The sequence below is a fragment of the Pinus tabuliformis genome, chromosome 3_2 (genome assembly GCF_031772625.1).
Source record: "Pinus tabuliformis cultivar Carrire ecotype Pingquan chromosome 3_2, CPIR1, whole genome shotgun sequence".
In the NCBI taxonomy this organism is placed as follows: Eukaryota; Viridiplantae; Streptophyta; class Pinopsida; order Pinales; family Pinaceae; genus Pinus; species Pinus tabuliformis.
The window spans coordinates 159,171,693-159,184,771 of NC_142302.1; the positions used below are offsets into that span (position 1 = coordinate 159,171,693).

The 13,079-nt window shown below is 43.6% G+C and overlaps 1 protein-coding gene across 5 annotated transcripts in view; it reads left to right on the forward strand.

Moving 5' to 3' along the window:
• Window positions 1–13,079, forward strand: part of LOC149180289 (sodium-dependent phosphate transport protein 1, chloroplastic-like) — a 614,698-nt gene that overhangs the window by 517,424 nt on the left and 84,195 nt on the right. The gene's annotated exons all lie outside the window — the stretch shown is intronic.

The following is a 13,079-nucleotide window of genomic DNA, read 5'->3' on the forward strand; positions in this document are numbered from 1 at the left end:
CAAATGTTGCTAAGTGAGAATACAATTTTGTACAATTTTGATCATTTTGGGTTTTCAGCTTAGGAAAAGTGGGTTGGAGGACCCCACTTTCAATTTCTGGCTAAGGCTCCAACATAGGGGAAAGAGGCAAATCGAACACTTGGCGGATGGTGGAGCCACCCCAAGAGGGAAATACACACCCCTTGGGAAATTCGCACTTTTTGGAGGGAGAAAGTCAAGAGGGGGTCGATGCATGCGACCCACATGGAGAGAATGAAGCCCAAGGATAAATAGGGGAAGCATACTTCATTTTGGGACTTTTGAACCTTTGGCAAACTCATTCACCTAGCACACTTGAGTTGTTGAGCCAAGTTTGCAACTGTTGTTCAACACAAGAGGTTTCGAAGGAGAAATCTTAACTCTTCTATAGTGGACTCCAAGCACCATCCTAGTAGAGCCATTGTTGTGTGGTGGAGCTATTCCAGATGTCTTTCTATAGGCAAATTCATGACTTTCGTGAAAATTCCAAACCGGAATCCTATTGCAGCAACTGGAAATTATTCTCCTAATTGTTAATTCTATTTAACAATTTTAAATTTATTTGTTGTTTGCTACAAAAAATACTGAATAAATCACATTGCAACCTTCACAAATAAAATACTGCGGAAAAATAAAACGCTAGAAGCTAAGAAATGCTAGCCCACATACATAAAATTAACACAATTATTTTTGGACAATTGTCCCCGAAAAACCCAACTTGGGAAAACCGGTGTAGTAGATGAGGGTTTTCTTATTAAACAACAGTAATAAATTCTGAGTACAACTGGATGCCGAAACCTGGAAATCCTACAGAGAAAAATACCGGCAAAAATCTAGTGAGGAATTTCCTCACCCACAAGAAAAACCCCGACACAACTTGCCTTCAGAAACTCAGCCCTTTGACCCTCTGCATTAGCCTCTGCGTTATCTTCTTGACGTCAAGCCTCTGACTGGTCTCTGATGAAGTCGTTCTACCCTCTGCTGCCTGGAAAAATGCTTCTTCGACACTCTAGGGCTCCTTCTCGTCCTCTAGCATTAAAGATGTCTTTCCCTCTTAGCAAATCGAACTTGCCTCTAGAAGCTATTGCATAGCCCCTGCGTTAGCTTCTTTGTGGCTCTTCTGCCTCTCTGCAAATTGTTGAAATTTATAAGTATTACCCGTTAGAAATTTTATCTGTATTCTTCTGGTTTATTTCTCCTACTTGTTAATTACAAACAAGTTATTTAAACATATAAATATCGCAATAAACACAATACAATCTCAACCATCTATAGATCAACAGCTGAAAGAAATGGCAAACACACAAGGGACACCGTTATTTTTGGACAACTTGTCCCCGAAAAACCCAATGCGGGAAAATCGGTGCAGCAATTCTAAGGGTTATATTATTATGTTGTCTTTCCTTGAGTACAACTGGGTGCCAAACTAGCTCACCCGACATAGAAAATAATCCGACAGTAATACCTCTCTATTCAGAAGTAGATATTCATAAAACCTACCCCACGAAACCCTCTCCAGCAACCTCTGAATCTCAACGTCAACCCACCTAGCCTCAACGTCAACACGAAACCCTTTGCGTCAGCCCTCTGAGGAACTGCACAGCATCTACGACCCTTTGCGTCACTCCTGCTGCCCTCTGCGTGGATGACGCAAGCCCTTCTGGCCTCTGTGTTGTCTCTGTTGGGCTCTGTGTGTTCCCTCTGGCTCAGTGTCTGCCTCTCTCTGCTTCTACGCTGGTCTCTCAGCACTATCTCTGCCTCTCTATCTCGTACTCACTGCCCCTCGCTGCAATTGAGCACCTTAGCAAACCCTGCTCTAAAAAAACGAATCATTGATCACTCTGGTGTCTCCTCCAACTAACTCTCAAGCCTCCTCTTATACTTTTCCTGTTGGTCCTTCAGCGGTCGAGATTACATCTCTAATCAACGGCTAAGATTAGATTTGGCTTGATCCATGCCTTTTGGTACCTTCTAACCCAGTTTTATATTAATACCCATTAATATTTTATTTTTCCTAAGTTTAGACTTAGGAACTCCATTAAAAATATTAATTATTTTAATATCTCCTAGACCGGTTAAAATCTGCCTAAACCATTTCTGGGTCTTGGAGATCTCATGTGCTTTAGCCTCTCCACCAATTTTCATGGCTAGAGCACATCCGATGCTACCCCAAATCAACACTCCCTCTTAGCGAGGACTGTGCTCTAGTAATACTCCATTGAGCATCACTCTGATTATATGGCACCGGTACCTGTGCTGATGCTAGGCCTCCCCACCCAACATCCTCTGCACTGCTGCATCCTGTACTACTGCCCATGGCCCTGCCACTGCCACTGTTGCATCCGTACGGCAACTCCCTCTGCATCCATGTTGTTGCTGGTCCTTTCTCCCAACACTGCATCTGCACTGCAACCCCCTCTCATCATGTTGCATCGCGCTACTCCCAATTGCTACCGCACTACAAATCAGTTACTAAGAAGTAAGTAACTGATCCATCCAACTACTGACATCCCTGTCAAGCTAGAAACACTCCCGATGCTGAAGCTCTCTTTGCCGCTAAGACGTGCTCCCTCTACTGCCTCTATGTTGCTGCAACAACTCCTTGCCTCTCGCACTCCTGCAAACCTCTATGTGCATCTTACATTGTTGCAACCTCCTTTGTGCCTCTCACATTACTGTAGCCTGCTAGCTCTGCACTGCCCGGGACTCCTGCACTATAGCACTCTCTGCTGCTTCATCCGCATTCATTTCTACCAACATCGCCAGTCCTGCTACTCTCTCTTTGGGGCTCCCGTAGCAAGGATTTGATCCAAGAGTTTGGGTACCTCAAGGATCCTGCCCTCATCGCCTTTAGTCTTCCTGACTAAAACTCGATCTCTCCCCACCTCTTCTCTAGAGGTACATGAGCACTCATGGCACAATCGTCATTTGCCATCCCCGCTCTTCCTTTCGACTCCTCTGAGTCTCTACTTCCCTCCGGAAATTCTCTCTTCGACTCCCTCTGAGTTTCTACTTCCCGTCTGGAAGTTCTCTGCTAGACTCCCTCTAAGTCTCAATTTCCCTCCTGGAAATCCGTCCGCCAACTGTCGAGTCGCACCTCTCCGATCTCCTATGAACCTGCAACACTGATCCGGATTGCTTGGCTAGAAATCCGCCTCAGTAGCGACTCCCTCTACCTTGGTTTTGCCCGTTAGGTACTGTTCTGTCTTGGCAACAATAACACCCCACCAGCTTCACTCCCCGCAATCTGCCCATAGCTTCCTAAGCCCGAGCAACCGAAGGACTGAGCCTCTAGGCTCTGCACAATCCCGGCACTGGCTGAAATGCTCCACTAGCCAACCTCGCTCTGATACCATGTTTAAATTTCTAAGTATTACCCGTTAGAAATTTTATCTGTATTCTTCTGGTTTATTTCTCCTACTTGTTAATTAAGAACAAGTTATTTAAACATATAAATATTGAAATAAACACAATACAGTGTCAACCATCTACAGATCAACAACTGAAAGAAATAGCAAACACATAAGTGACACTGTTATTTTTAGACAACTCATCCCCGGAAAAACCTAATGCGGGAAAACCGGTGCAGCAATTTTGAGGGTTATATTATTATGCAGTCTTTCCTTGAGTACAACTCGGTGCCAAACTAGCTCACCCAACAGAGAAAATAATCCGGCAGTAATACCTCTCTATTCGGAAGCAGATATTTAGAAAATTTGTCCCACGAAACCCTTTCCAGCAACCTCTGAAGCTCAGCGTCAACCCACCTGGCCTCAGCGTCAGCCCTCTAAGGAATTTCGCGGCCTCTACGGCCCTCTCCGTCACTCCTGCTACCCTCTGCGTGGATGACGCAGGCCCTTTTGGCCTCTGCATTGTCTCTGTTGGACTCTTCATGTTCCCTTTGGCTCAACGTCTGCCTCTCTCTGCTTCTGCGCTGGTCTCGCTACACTATCTCAGCCTCTCTATCTCATACTCACTGCCCCTCGCTACAACTGATCATTGATTCGGCTTTTATTAGCAAACCTTGCTCTAAAAAATTGAATGACTAATCACTCTAGTGTCTCCTCCAACTGACCCTCAAGCCTCCTCTTATACTTTTCCTGTTGGTCCTTCAGCAGCCGAAATTACATCTCTAATCAACGGCTAAGATTAGATTTGGATTGATCCATGCATTTTGGTACCTTCTAACCTAGTTTTATATTAATACCCATTAATATTTTATTTTTCCTAAGTTTAGACTTAGGAACTGCATTAAAAATATTAATTATTTTAATATCTCCTAAACCAGTTAGAATCTGCCCAAACCATTTCTAGGTCTTGGAGATCTCATGTGCTTTAGCCTCTCCACCAATTTCATGGCTAGAGTACATCCGATGCTACCCCAAATCAACACAAATGCACTCACTGGATCTGGAATACTTCCTCCAACCTCACTGTCTCTGCCCCTCACACACTACTTCGATCTTTGGCTCTCTCCGGCAACTGACTGCTGCTACTCTAGAAATCGATCTGCCAAGAAATCGAACTGCTAAAGTGTCCTCCCCATCACCACATCGACCTCCTCTTATAATCCTCAGTTGGAGGACCAACGACCAAGATTAAAACATAATAGATGGCTAGGATCATCTGTAGATTGATCTATGTGATTTTCGAGATGATTCTCGCCTTGACTTAATTAATATTGATTAATTAACCATATTCCCTAAGTTTAGACTTAGGAAATATTTAAAAACTAGTTAATAATCTAATTAAGTCATTTCTAGGCGGAATTTCCAAAAATGATTTCTGGGATTTGGAGATCTCATGTATTCTGGCCTCTCCACCAAATTTTGTGGTTAGAACACATCCGATGATACAAAAACTAACACTCCCTCTTAGTGAGGAATGTGTTCTAATGCTGCACTCCCTGCCACAACACCCGATGTCTGCATCATTTCCTATCCTGTTGTTGATGTATAGCCATACTGACCACCAACCACTGTGCAACTTTGATGTACGTTGCATCTGTGTTGCTACTGACGCTGCCATACTGCTGCCAACACTGCAACTCCCTCCCATCTGTTGTTGTTGCAACTGCGACATTTGAAACTGAAAAGCATCCAAAATACTAAATCAAATTTGATCAGTATGATGCATCTGTCTCCCGAATCTTTGACTGCTACTAGCATTTGCACTGTCACTGAAGGATCTGCGTTGCTGCTGACTCTGCACTGCACTCCCCAACATCTGACTGTTTCTACTCTCTACAACTGTCGCTCAGTCTCTGACTGCTTCAACTTCCACTGATCCATCCTGCTACATAATAATGTGGGTCCCTGTAGCTAGGTACTGATCCAAGAGGTGGACTCCTCAAGGATCCTGCCCAACTATAGCTCTTTGGGGCTACAACGCCAAGTCACCCCACCTTAGTCTTGGAGGTATATCGGCAAAGATAGCAAAGTCTTCCTCCAGCCTGGAGGAAAGCCTATCAATCTCTGCAGAAGTTGCCTGCTGGTCCTGCTTCTCCTCCTTGTCCTTCTTCCTGAGAGGACACTGGGTACTATAGTGACCAAGCTCACCACATCTGAAACACTTGACCTTTGACAGGTCCTTCTTCTTCTTTCTCTGCACCCCCTGTCCCTCACTGGGACCCTTTGATGCGAGGGCCACATTCTCCTCCTTCACCGTCTTCGATCCGCTACTGCTGCCACTGATGGAGATATTTAATAGATCTCGTCTCACCTCCTCCTGTTGCAAACTGGCCCACATTCTATCCCAGTCTAGTAGCCTATTTCTGCCCAATATGCTTTGGATAAACACCTTCCACTCCTCTGAGACACTGTTGAGTGCCCATCGCACTAGCTTCGTCGATTGAGGTGCTGCCCCAACAACTAACAACTGGTCTCGGACCTCCTGAATCCTAGTGAGGAAGGTGTCTATGCCTTCCCCTCTCTGCATCCGGATGAGTCTCAACTTCTCCTTTAGGTACATATGTTATTTTTGGTAGGATCGGAAGTGCTCTAGCCTTGAAAATTGGTGGAGAGGCTAAGGCACATGAGTTCTAAAGAACGCAGAAACTATTTGGTGAAATTCCACTTGGATTGTATTTTATTAAAATAATTAATATTTTTAATGGAGTTCTTAAGTCTAAACTTAGGGAAATTAAAATATTAATGGGTATTAATCAAAATATGGGTGAGAGTGATCTAGAAGGCAGATCAAGTCATGTTTTAATCTTAGTTGTTGACTAGAGACTTAATCTCGGACGTTGAAGACTCAATAGGAAAAGTATAAGATGGCGGCTTGGGGTTCATTTGAAAACACACAGGGAGAAAACTAATTGATCTAGAGTTCAATTTCTAGGGCTAGGAAGCTGAGAAATTGGAACTAAGTGATCATTCTACAGCAGAGGTACAGTGAGAATCCAGGAGAAGGACTTTCTGGAGAATACTAACAGAGAGGTGGAGAGAGCCTACAGAGAGGCAGCGCAGTAGCCGAGAGAGCTGACGTTGGGCCAATTTAGGCCCACACAATCTTGACACAGCCAAAAAGGCCAACGCAGATGAGAAAGTTGTCTGTCACGCAAAAGTTGAAACAGACGAGATAGCTGACGCAGAGGGAAGAAGAGCTAACGCAGAGCCTGAAAGGCCGACGCAGGGCCAACGCAGAAGTAGTCAGGGTTAGCCAGTCTTGTTTCTGAATCAGCTGGAATTCTGCCAAGTGAAGTGAGGTAAAACTCACTCAGATTTTCCGCCAGTATTTTTCTCTGTAAAGGATTGCTAGATGAGCATCCTAGATTTTTATTCAGATATTTCTCCTGCATAATAATAAATCCTCAGGGATGCTGCACTGGTTTTCCCACATTGGGTTTTTCCGGGGACTATTGTGTCCAAAAATAAGTGTGTCCTATGTATATTGTTTTTTGCTCTATTTTCTGTTTCATGAGATCAAATATTAAATTAGTGTATCCTGCAGAAGTAATTTGCTTCAGTATTCAAAAGAATAACTTGATGAATGTAATTTAAAATCAAGTAGTTGAAGTAGATTCAGATTTGTTGTAGCAGGGGTTCCTTCAGTGTTGGAATTTTCACAAGGTATAGAAGCATTGATTTTGAAACAATAATGTTAGTTTTTGGTAGCATTGGAAGTGATCTAGCCCTGAAAATTGGTTGTAAGGTCTGTAAAGCCATTGTAAATACAGTAAAGGGTTTTTCATCATGAGCCTATGATTAATTTCCTGAAATTTTACAAATTAACTAACAGCATTGATGAGGGTACCTACCTGTGCACTTGCGGTTGATGATGCCTCAAGCTACTCTGCTTCGATTACCAAAAGACCGAAACCACCCAGCCTAACTGAGCAGAACCTCACTACTCAATCCAGTAAGCTTCTTAGTTGAAGCAGATTGTTCCCCCGTGCCCAGAAACCTCAGAACAATCCGCGCTCCTTCTGTTGGTAACTCCAGTTTATGGATATCCTCCCTTCTTCAGTATCCCCTTCCTTCGTTCTTTTTCTTCCTCCCCGCGCCCCTCCAAAATTCTTCTCTGTGGTTTATATCTTGTTTCTTGGCGGTGGCCGCCCTCCCACCAGCAGCCCACCGCTTTGCCTCCTCGTGACACCCTTCCATGTCACGTAATTAATATATTTCTTTTATGATTTAATAAAATACTTCTTTTAATATAAAGATCCTAAGGTTATACTAAGTACCCTTTCTTTAATTAATTTATTATTTATATTTTTTAATCATTTTATTAATTTATTAATATAATTTTATTAATAATCTAAAATATATAATTATATAGCCATCTTTTAGGATTTAGCTTAATTTTTAACATCTATCTTTTATAGTTATGTTTACGTTATACATTTTAAATTTAGTATTTACCCATTAATCATGATACATTAAGCAATATGGGTGTTGATGGGTGAGTAGAACTTCTATTCGAAGAAGTGTCATGATATTTAATACTTATAGTTAATTTAGTATATAAATACTAGTGCGGTGTATGCGACACATGCATATGTAGCTATCATATGCATGCATTGTATGCCTGCTATTATTCTTGTGTTCTCTATATTTATAGATAGGTCGTTACATTGGTGGAGGCTAAGGCACATGAGTTCTAAAGAACCCAGAAACTGTTTGGTGAAATTCCACCCGAATTATATTTTAGTAAAATAATTAATATTTTTAATGGAGTTCCTAAGTCTAAGCTCAGGGAAATTAAAATATTAATGGGTATTAATCAAAATATGGGTGAGAATGATCTAGAAGGCGGATCATGTCATGTTTTAATCTTAACCATTGATTAGAGACTTAATCTCGGTTGTTGAAGACTCAACAGGAAAAGTATAAAATGGAGGCTTGGGGTTCATTTGGAAAACACATAGAGAGATTGAGGAAATCAATTTTCTGAGGTGAGAAGTTCTCAGGAGGAAAATCGATTAGGGAGATCTTGTAGCTGAGGGGCAAGGAGAATCCGGGAGAAGGACCTTCTAGAAAATACAAAACAGAGAGGTGGAGAGAGCTTGCAGAAAAGCAGTGCAGTAGCTGGGAGAGTTGATGTTGGGCCCACGCAGTTTTGACGCAGAGCAAGAAGGGCCAACACAGAGCATAAAAGTTGCCTATCACGTAGAATCCAGAACTGTCTGGAAATGCCAGAATTGCCGAGAACTGCTGAAACTTTCGGAAGTGCTGAGAACTACCAGAACTGTTGGGAACTGTCGGAACTACCAGGAGAGCTAACGCAGATGGCAGAGAAGGTGACCCTGAGCCAGCGCAGAAATAGCCGAGGTTAGTCAGTCTTGTGCCGAATCAGCCAGAATTCTGCCGGGTGAAGTGAGGTAAAACTCACTCAGATTTTTCGCGAGTATTTTCTTTGTAAAGGATTTCTAGATGAGAATTCTAGATTGTATTCAGATATTCACTGCCAATAATAAGAATCCTCAGATCTGTTGCACTGGTTTTCCCACATTGGGTTTTTTTGGGGACGATTGTCCAAAAACAAGTGTGTCAATGTGATTGTTCATATGATGATGTTTCTCTTGCCGTTTAATTTTCAGTTATAGTTTGTAAAGTTTGCAACTGAATTTATTTTGGTATTTACTGAAGTATTCATAAATAACTTATCATAAATAAGTAGGAGAAATAAATCAATTATTGCAACAAATTTTCACATGGTATCAGAGAAAGGTTCAGGCAAGATGGAAGCAATGAAAAAGGGCATGGAGAACAATAAGGATCATAATATTTCCGAATTATCTTCCAAGGTGGAAGAGGAGTTTTCTTGCCTATGAATTTTTGCATCAGCTGAGGACTGGTACATTGATAGCAGGGCCTCAGCTCATATGACTAGAGAACGAGAATATTTCACGAGCTATCAGGAGGATTAGGTGAACTTTAAAATCACAATGGGTAACAGGAGGAAGTGCACCCCAGTAGGAAAATGAACCATTATATTCTAGACAACAGCAGGAGATAGTCTTCGAGCCACGAATGTACTGCATGTGCCAGGTATGGGAATGAATTTGATTTCTGTCTCTCAATTACAAAATAAGGGATATGATGTATACTTCATTGGTAATAGAGTATATGCCAAGCATCCAAGGTGGAAAAAGAGGGCCCAAATTGGAACTCGAAGCAACATATTATACAAGTTGCAATTCGAGTCTCCTATGGCACTGATAAGCAGTAATGTCGATGGAGAAAAAGAATTAAATGAGTTGTGGCATAGGAGGATGGGACACTTACATCATGGGGCATTACGGATGCTCAAGGAAACTGTTACGGGTGTTCCAGTGCTTACTACCAAGCATGATGATACTGTAATATTCCTAACCCAGAATATTCCTCAAACCCCAGCAAAAACTCCAACCAAATATGTGCAAATGATATAATAACCTAGAAGTGATAAAATAACAGTGGAACGGCATATAATAATGTAAACCGGAAATATAAGCAGATACACAAGAAATTCAGCGAGAAATGCTAAGCCATTTTATTATACTGAGCAATAAAATGAGTACAATAGGTGATTAGACAAATGGCACCTCGACTTGCACAAGGCAAGTGAAGAAATACTCTCATAATGACAAGAATGGCCTCTTTGCGTGGATGTTGCTGTTGTGCTGCTGCTGCTACTAGAAAACAAATGACGATTTGGGGCTGCTCCCCTCCTCGGAAAAAGCTGAAACTCTGGATTCGAGCTCTATTCAAGAAACCCAGAAAGCTTTCCTGGAATGGCCAACCCCCGAAAAACACCCTCTTGGGGTTCTGCGCAGTTCCTCAATGCCCTGTGCTGCCACTGAAGAAAACCCCTCTAAACTCTGCCTGAAACACTACCTAAAACCCTGCCAAAAATCCTCCAATGAGACAAGAGCTGGACCCCTGCTCAATCTCCCAGCATAACTCCACTTGCAAAACCCCAATCCAGCACTACAACCAAAAAGAACTGCGTCCCTCTCCAAGTGCTGCGCAGTCCTCCAAAATGCTGATGAAACTGCTACTGAAATGCTGATAAAACTACTGCTGAAATACCGATGGAAATACCTTGCCCGAGCAGGCACTCGAAGTCCCCTGGGGCTAAGGGTGAGATCTCCGAATGGAGACACTCAATGCACTAAACAGTGCTGCAAACTAGCTAAACAGCCAGCATGCTCAGAAGTTGAAACGACTAGCTCAAAAATGCACATAACTGAATGATCCAAAATGAGGGGGCTCCTCTCTATTTTATAGACTCTCCCTCTCATAATCCCTAGGCTCACCTCCTCCTGCGTGATTCCCCTCTTGCCATGTGTTCTTCCCTCCTGCGCAGTCCCTCCATGTGTCTACGTGGGCCCCATTTCTACGTCCCCCTTTGGCCCCCTTGGCTCCTCCTTAAGTCACAACGTTGTGCTACTAGGAAGTAACTTTTTATTCTTAAAGTGAGTTTTGTCCCCCATCCTCACTTTTTTATTTATAAATAACTATAGAAAGCAAAAAAATTGGGCAAAATTGAATATTCCAATTAGCCATGGCTAATTAGGAATATTACAGTCTCCCCCGGCAAAATGTTGCTTGTCCTCAAGCAACTGAAGTGATGCATGCTGTAAAATCTTCTCACTCTCCCAAGTGGCATCCTCATCCAGCAAATTCTTCCACCTCACCAAGAATTCCCGGACCGTCCTGCTCCGCAACTGCCTCTCCCTGGTATCAATGATGGCCTCCGGCTGCAATACCAAATGCCCCTCGTCATCCATGGGTGGTAGCTCATCTGTCACTGTCACCTGCTGCCCCAATGCCTTTTCAAGCATGATACATGGAAAATGTTATGAATCTTGCTGCCTTGGGGCAGCTCCAACTCATATGCAACCTGTCCAACCCTGCGTATCACCCTGTACGGCCCATAAAAGCAGGGCTTAAGCTTCTCAACCCCCTTTTGTTTTAGTGACGACTGTCGGTATGGCTGTAACCGTAGGTAGACCATGTCCCCTACCTCGAACTGTCTCTCCACCCGATCCCTGTCGGCATACAGCTTCTACTGGTTTTGTGTTGTAGCCATGTTATCCTTGAGAGCTCGGAGAATATCCTGACTCTCTTAGATCCATATCTTGGCTCTGGGAGCCTTGCTATCACCAAACATCACGTCAGCAAAAGATAAAAGATGATACCCATATAAAGCATAGAATGGTGACATACCAATGGACATGTGATGTGAAGTATTGTAGCAGTACTCCCCTAGATGCAGCCACCTCAACCATGCTCGCTGCTGCCCAATGACATAGTTACACAAGTAGCCCTCTAGCCACTTGTTAACTATCTCTGTCTACCCATCCGTTTGTGGGTGATAACTGGTACTCGGTGTCAACTCCATCCCCACCAACCGGAAAAGCTCCTGCCAAAACCTGCCCATGAAACGGCTGTCCCTATCACTGACGATGGTCTTAGGAAGACCATGTAGCCTGAAGATATCTCTAAAGCACAGTTCAGCCACCTGTGCGGCTATGGAAAAAAAGTGTGTACTTTGTCAGTGGGTCAACGATGACAAAGATGCAATCCTTTCCCTGTACCATGGCCAACCCTGTGATGAAGTCCATCGAAATACTCTCCCATTTCCCCTCCGGAATGGGAAGAGGCTGCAATAATCCTGCAGGATGGCTCATCTCTCCCTTGTTCCTCTGGCAAACATCGCACTATCGAATGTGCCAGAGTACGTCCTCCTTGAGGCCCTTCCATGAGAACCTCTCCCTAATGGCCCTGTAGGTTTTGGTAAACCCCTGATGTCTTGCCAACGGTGAATCATGTGATGCCTAGAGTATCTTCTTCTTGAGCTGAGACCCCTCAGTCAAGAAGATCCGATCCCTGTAATAGATGATCTCATCAACCACCCTGTACCTATCATCTGCCACCTGCCCATCCAGAACCTCACATGCAAACCTGTCCTTGGAGTACTCTACTAAGAGTCGAGCCCTCCAGTCTATATCCAAGCTCATAAGAGACAACGTGGCTGGTCTATGTGAAAGGGCATCTGCTACCACATTGTTCTTACCCTTGACATACTCAATGTCAAAGTCATATGCTTGGATCTTGCTGATCCACTTCTGCTGCCTCTCCTGTAGCTGCTTCTGCTCCAAAAAGAACTTGAGGCTGTTGTGATCAGTCCTCACCCTGAACCTATTACCCACCAGATACTGCCGGTACTTAGCCAATGCATGCATGATGGCCAGCATCTCCTTGTCGTATATAGAGTACAACCTCTCGTGTGGAAGGAGCTTTTGGCTCTCAAAGGCTATAGGGTGACCTCCCTGCATCAACACTGCGCCAATCCCCTCTCCCGACGCATCACACTCCAAAACAAAAGCTGCGTAAAATCTGGCAACGCAAGCACTGGGCAGCTGCTCATAACCTCCTTGAGCCTGTCAAAGGCTCGCTGCGCTATATCTGACCAACTGAAAGCCCCCTTCCTCGTCAAATCTGTCAGGGGTGCAGCAAGCTGTGAGAAACCTTTGACGAACTTCTGGTAGTAAGTACAAATGCCAATGAATCCTCGAAGTTCCGTCACATTTCTCGGCTCCGGCCATTCTCTGATGGCCCTGATCTTCT